Source organism: Sciurus carolinensis, unplaced genomic scaffold, assembly GCF_902686445.1.
Source record: "Sciurus carolinensis unplaced genomic scaffold, mSciCar1.2, whole genome shotgun sequence".
Taxonomy (NCBI): Eukaryota; Metazoa; Chordata; class Mammalia; order Rodentia; family Sciuridae; genus Sciurus; species Sciurus carolinensis.
The window spans coordinates 538,610-545,986 of record NW_025920218.1 but is presented as its reverse complement, the minus strand read 5'-3'; the positions used below and the strand labels follow the sequence as shown (position 1 = coordinate 545,986).

At 35.8% G+C, this 7,377-nt stretch overlaps 1 pseudogene; it reads left to right on the top strand.

The window, feature by feature from the left end:
• The first annotated feature begins 4,901 nt into the window (after positions 1–4,901).
• LOC124975168 (small integral membrane protein 14-like) lies at positions 4,902–5,405 on the top strand (annotated as a pseudogene).
• Positions 5,406–7,377: the final 1,972 nt, after the last annotated feature.

Here is a 7,377-nt window from a genome sequence, read left to right as displayed (position 1 = left end):
ATATACTTTGTATCTGGATAGGGAACTATCTCTCTGCTTCCTGATCCCCATGCGAGCTGCTTCCCTCTGCCACACTCTCCTGCCATGAGGAATGGAGCCCCAAGGAATGGAGCTGGCCTTCAACAGACTAAGACCTCTGAAACTGTGTAAGCCCTCAAATAAACTTTTTCTCCTTTACATTGTTCTGCTTGGGTCCTTTAGTCACAGCAGCACAAAAGCTGACTAAATCAGAAAATCTATTTTATTAAATATTTTAAAGGCTCCTAGTTAAGTCTGCAATTAGTTCAAAAATTTTTTTTCATTCGAGTTAGTTTTTAACTGATCATCTCAATCTCATTATCCTTCTCCATAATTCCATGGAAATGACTTTTCTTTATGGTGGAAATGACAATGAGGAAAGAAACAGTAATGAGTACTGTATTTATTTCTGATACTAAGTAAAAGAGACACTGTATACACCACTGGAAGTTCATGATCAACAGATAAACAGATTGAAAAAATGTGGTGTATAATTACATTTACATATATGTGATAGAATATTACTCAGTCTTAAAGAAGAATGAAATTATGGCATTTGATTATAAATAGATGGAGCAGGAGAATATATGCTAAGTGAAATAAGCTAATCCCAGAAAACCAAAGACTGAATGTTTTCTCTGATATGCAGATGCTAATTCAAATTAAGGGGGCAAGGAGAATAATGGTATTTTGAACTAAACAGAGGGGAGAGTAGGGGGAGAGGAAGCAGGGGGGTAGGAAAGATAGTAGAATGAATAGGACATTATTACCTTATCATGAATATGTGATTACGTGACCTGTTAACTCTGCATCATGTACAACCAGATGAATGAGAAGCTATGCTCCATTTATGTACAATGTGTCAAAATGAATTCTACTGTCATGTATAAGTAATCAGAAAAAAATTTAAAATTCAAAAATAAAAATATTCATTTTTTCTGTCCATGTTATCAAATACCTTCCCATTCTTCTTTGATTTATTCCATCACAAGTTTAAAGTTTTCCTCATACAGATATTATAAATATTTTGTTACTTTTTCTGAATAATTAATTTGGGGGCTAATGAAAATGATAGTTTTAAAATTTCATATTCTACTTATACGTTGCTGCTTTGTGAGGAAGAGATATATTTTTCTATATTAATCTTCTATCTTACAATTTTGTTATAATTATTTATTCATCCAAGATGTTCTTGTTGACATTGTTTGATTTTATTTATTCTAATTATTTATATATGAGATTAGAATGCACTTTGAAACAGCATGTATAGATGGAGTATAATTTCTCATTCTTCATTTTGTACATAATATAGAATCCCACCAGTCATATAATTATATATGTACATAGGGTAATAATGTCTGATTCATTCTACTATTCTTCCTACTCCAATATCCCTCCCCTCCCTTCACTCTCTTCTACCTAATCTAAAGTAACTATATTCTTCCTTAGCCACACCCACCCAGTGTGAGTTAGCATATGCATATCAGAGAAAACATTTGGCCTTTGGTCGTCTGGGATTGACTTACTTCACTTAGCATGATATTCTCCAGTTTCATCCATTTACCTTCAAATGCCATAATTTCATTCTTCTTTAAGGTTGAGTAATATTTTTTCTTTATCCATACATCTGTTGAAGGGCACCTAGGTTAGTTCCATAGTTTAGCTATTGTGAGTTGAGCTGCCATAAATATTGATGTGGCTGTGTCACTGTAACATGCTTGTTTTAGGTCCTTTGTGTGTAAACCTAGAAGTGGGGTGACTGAGGCAAATGGTAGTGTCATCCCAAATTTTCTGAGGAATCACCATACCACTTTCTATAATGGTTGCACCTATTTGAATTACCACCAGCAATGTATGAGTGTACCTTTTTCCCCATATCCTTGCTAGCATTTATTGTTGCTTGTATTCTTGATAATTGCCATTCTGATTGAGGTGAAATGAACTCTTAGAGTAGTTTTGATTTGCATTTCTCTAATTGCTAAAGATGTTGAACATTTTTTTCATATATTTATTAATTGATTGTATTTCTTCTTCTGTGAAGTGTCTGTTCAATTCCTTAGCCCATTTATTGATTGGGTTATTTTTTTTTTGGTGTTTAGTTTTTGAGTTCTTTATATATCCTGGAGATTAATACTCTATCTGGGTGCATGTGGTAAAGATTTTCTCCCATTCTGTAGGCTCCCTCTTCATGTTTTTGTTTCCTTTGCTGTGAAGAAGCTTTTTAGTTTGAATCCATCCCATTTATTGATTCTTGATTTTATTTCTTGCACTTTGGGAGTCTTGTTAAGAAAGTCATTCCCTAAGCCAACATGGTGAAGATTTGGGCCTACTCTTTCTTTCTGTAGGGTCTCAGTTCTAGTGCCTAAGTCTTTGACCCACTTTTTGTAGATTTTTGTGCAGGATGAGTAATAGGGGTTTAATTTCATTTTGTTTGATTTTCTGTGTAGACAATGCTGTCACAGGCAAAGGCAGATTTATTTCTCCCTTCCTAATCTATGTACTTTTTCATCTTTAGTCTTTTAATATGAGAGATTATGTTAATTGATTTATGAGTGTTGACACAGAGATAAATCCCAGTTGGTTTTACTATGTAATTCTTTATACTTATTGTTGAATACTATTTGTTTATATTTTGTTAATTCTTTTGCATCTCTTTATGAATGATAAAGTCTGTAATTTTCTTTTCTAATACTGTTTTTTCTAATTTTGTTAATATAGTAATACACATGAAATAGAATGACTTAGAAGGTTGTCCCTCTGCTTCTATCTTCAGAAAGAGATTGTAGAGAATTTATTCCTTAAAATGTTTTTTAGGATTAACCAGGAAATCATCTGGGTCTGGTGATTTCTGTTTTGAAAGGTTATTAAATATTGATTCAATTTCAATGGTAGATCTAATTCTGTTCAGTTTGTCAATTCTTTTGTGTGAATTTTGGCAGATTTGTCTTTCAAGAAACTAGTCCACTTCATATAGTTTGTTGAATTTGTGGGCAAAGAGTTGTTGAAAGTGTTCCTTTATTATCTAGTTGATGTCCATAGAAGTTACTGTTGATGCAGCTTCCTTAATTTTGGTTATTCTTGAGTTATATTTTTAGGTTTGTTAGCCTGTCCAGAGATCTATTGATTTTACTTTTTAATATTAAAGTTAAAAATTATTGACACTGCGAGTAAGGTGTAGAAATTTTGAAAAGATTAGACTATAGACATTAAAGCTTTACATTCATAATTTATCACAGGATTTACTTCCCAAAATATGAATCACAGTTGGATTGATAGAGTACTTGGGAAATGTGGCAGTATAGTTTATAAAGTATCCCACATTATAAATCTACTGGAGATTCAAAGTGATTGGATTTTGTGGAATTTGACAAAAGAACAAGCATCAGAATTATTGAGGAACATCCATATTCTAAGAAAAGTAAAGAAAAATGTGTAACAAGAGTCACAAGTGGGAGAATTTTGTTTTGCAATCATTTCAGTTTCTTAAAAATCTACCAGAAGCAGTTCCAAGAACACTTGCCAAAATAGTGGAAAACAAGTCTATTCTAGCCAGAGAAGCTGCTATTTGTTTAATATTGAAATATATGTAACTACAATAAAATTAATGATAACATTGTTAAGAAGAAAAGGAAAAAAAGAAATGCCGACTGAAAAAGGAAGACAATCTCCAGGTCAAAGAGTTAAATATGGACACAGGCACTTTAATCACATGTAAAATGAAAGATCAAGGGTCATGTCTGTTTGTTTTTTTCTCAGTATCTCTAACTCTTTATTTAAATGATCTTTTGCTTCCCATATTTGCTCTTTTAACTGTTGATTGGTGCAATCATTTAATGCCTGCATTTGCTCTTTCATCTCCTCGTTTGCTTCTCTGATTGTTTTAATTATGTACATTCTGAACTCCCTTTCTGACATTTCTTCAGCTGTACTCTCATTGGGTTTTATTGATATAGTATCTAGGTTTGTTTGGGACATTTTCTTCCCTTGTTTTCTCATATTGGTCAGATATCAGTGGGACTCTGAGATATTGCAGATTTCCTCTATTGGCTTATAGTGTCCCTGTAGATTTCCAGTATATCACCTCCCAGCCTTCAGTAGCCTGAAGTCTTGGAGGAACTTGATAATGCAGTGCTTCCGAAGAAAGCTGCCCCTATCCCACTACTGGGTCCAGGTCTGGGGGCTGGTTCTGCATGGAAATCCTCTGACTGGGCCGGCCTGCTCCTAGAAGCTGACTGTAGACAGGATCTGCTGCCCCTGGAGGGAGCTGGACTGCTTGGGGAAAGCCTCTCACTATCCTGCCTTGGTCCCAGAAGCCACCTGCGGGCCAGGGCCGCCGCTGAGTTTAGGCCTTGGGGTTGGCTCTGTGCAGAAAAGCTCTCACTGGGCATGTATATATACAGAATGGAATTTTATTCAGCCATCAAGAATGAAATTGCAGCATTTACAGGAAAATGGATGGAATGTGAGAGCATATGTTGAGTAAAATAAGCCAGAATCAGAAAATAAAGTGTCCTATGTTTACTCTGGGCACCAGGGGGAGGACAGGGAGTTCAAGAGAAGGAACCAGGCAACAAAATTGCCCAATTTTTGTGTTGTTCTGTCATGCACATATACACATAGTTAAGGAGGAATCCCAGTATTATAGTATTATATATTATGTAATGTCCCAGTTTAAAAAAAAAAAAAGTGTTCCTCGAGGCCGCTTACTTATTACCCACCATTCGTTCTCTTTTCTCTCTCCTCCAGCCCCCCAGGATAGCGCAAAAGGACAATGCCATGTGTGGTCCAGCACCGAATGTGGTGAAGAGGCCTGAAGCCACCCACCAGGAGGGGGGCACCCACACTGGGCAGCCGAGGCCTGCAGGGTCTCAAGGGGCTGCAACATGTTGCACCAAGCTCCACAGGAACCAGCAGGTCTGGGTCTGGTGACAAAGACTGATGTGGTCTAACAAACCCAAAGAGAGGATGAGGAGGACACAGGTGGCCAGGAGCACTGGCATCAGCTGAGTCCCGAATTGCCACATCATTCCAAAAGCCCAAGGTGGTCCTTCTGCAGAGTCTGGGGCTGGCCCCCACCCTCCTGTCCTGTGGGTTGTTGTCTGGGTGGATTTAAACAATCAAGTATCTCAAACTGGGGAATCCCGGCAGAAGGTGGATTTGATCTTAGTGAGTGTGTTTGCTGTCATGAACATGCAAGGAGAAGACTGGTCAATGTGTACCATGATTCTGGTGACAGTGGCATCAGCATTACTATGATCTTGAAGAACTGAAAGGTTATTGCAGTTATCTTGTTCTTGAGATATCTAGACCAAAAAGGATCCAATTTATTTGGAAAGCCAACCAGTCCCCATAATGGACAGGATCAACAAGCTCCTCTTGTGGACTAACTCTGTGACATAGGAACTGGAAATAGTTAACACCTTGCAAAACCAAGAGAACTCTTAACTCCATTAGAAATGTTTCTCATTTTGCATCTGCAATATGGGATGGTACTGTTTTCATGAAGTTCTAGAAATTTTACTTACAAACTTATTTTTGCTTCCTGTGTTATCACCATTCCCATTTACAGTATATTTGAGTAAATGATTATATTTAAAAAGTTAAGTGGGACTTCTTTGGTTTACCTAAACTTTATACATTCCACTCATTCTGTTTGTATGACCACAATTTTTGGGTGATTTGTGACCTCATTGAAAGAAATTTGAGTTTTCTGCATTTAAATATTATAAATGGTTTTGATAGGTTTTTAAGGTTTTTGTCTTCATAAGATATTTAAAAAGTTTTTTTGGGGTTATCTGGGATTATATGAAAGAAGATGAGAACCACACTGTGTTTACATTTACTTTGGTAGTTTATTAGATGGTGGCAGCTTTCTCTAGTTCTTGGGACGTCAGCAATTCTTGGAATATTTTACAAATTAGAGCTGAAATCTGTGTCATTTATTGCAGCCAACTTATGTGGCTAGAATACAAGAAGTGAATGTGTTATTTTAATAATTTTTTTTACTTCCATTAAAAATGTCTAATGCTAAGAATGTTTTGCTTTTTGTAGTGCTGGGCATTTAACCCAGGGCCTAGTGCTTGCTAGGCAAATGCTCTACCACTGAGCTATCTCCCCAGCTGAGAATACTTTAAATAAACATGACTAATCAATATGGTAGATGATTTACAGTCCAATATATGACATTTGTCATCCCTCTACCCTATCATGAACGAAAGGGAAACATTCAGTCTTTTCATTTTTGCCAGGAATAATCTATCCAGGAATAACTTAAGGTATAATTTATTTTGTAAATGATTGCATCTCAGGAAGCCTCTCCAACATTTCCCTGTTAAAGTGAAACTAACTTACATCTATATTGGGGATTAGTAGATTACTGACATTTGAATGCCTATTTACTTATTTACTTCATTTTATTTGAAGAAAATTTTGAGACTTTTTATACTTCCAACTTCAAAAAATATTTAATGAAGTCTTGGTTTATTCCAAGGGTAAAGGGGAAAATAAGAAACAAGAATCCTTTTCTTACCCTTTATCTCATTCCTGTTTGGTAATGGGATGAATTGGGGTGAAAAGGAATATCGATATAAGTGAACTGTGAAATGCATAAAAAAGCAAAGGTTTACTTTGTTTTTGCCTAGTTTGGCAAAAAAGAAAATACATATGGCATTAAATAGTGTCTGCACAACCCACGTGGTTATGGAATATTTTTCCTTAACAAATGATTACATATGATTTATGGGACTAAAAGATATCTTGTTATCAGTGTAAGGATTTTTAAACCTAGGTCAGAATAGCTTTTCACTGTACAGATCTGAGAAAATATTTGTGTCAACTAAATAAGCATCTCTATATTATTGTACTATTTAATAGTCTGTTACTATATTGTGTGACACTCACAGGGTGTTTCCCCCCTTTATTAGGATGACATTATAGGTCATAAACATTGTGAAGTCATCATCTCATTATATAATCCAATATTGACTGCTTGCATTCCTCCTTTTGCTTCTTGATTTTTTGCTCAATTTCTTGAAATAATATAACCTACTCTTAATTACTTGTGTTAACACAGGTAAGTTAAATCTTGGATAAATGAACACAACAGCGTAAAGATTTGTTTTGTCTTGCAGTGGCCCACTGGAAACCTTCCCAGTTCTATTCACAGCTAGTAAAGTATTTAAAGCAGAAAGGTCTGGAATGGCAAATATGAGCTAACTGCCTGTTGCATACTCCTTGAACATTGAAGGCTCACCCATATATCCTAAGGTCTCTTCCCTAACTTGCAAGAAACCAATCCTGGGAGAGATGCAGGATCCACTGAGTCTGTGGCTCACAATTGAGAATTGGCTTCTGTTGAAG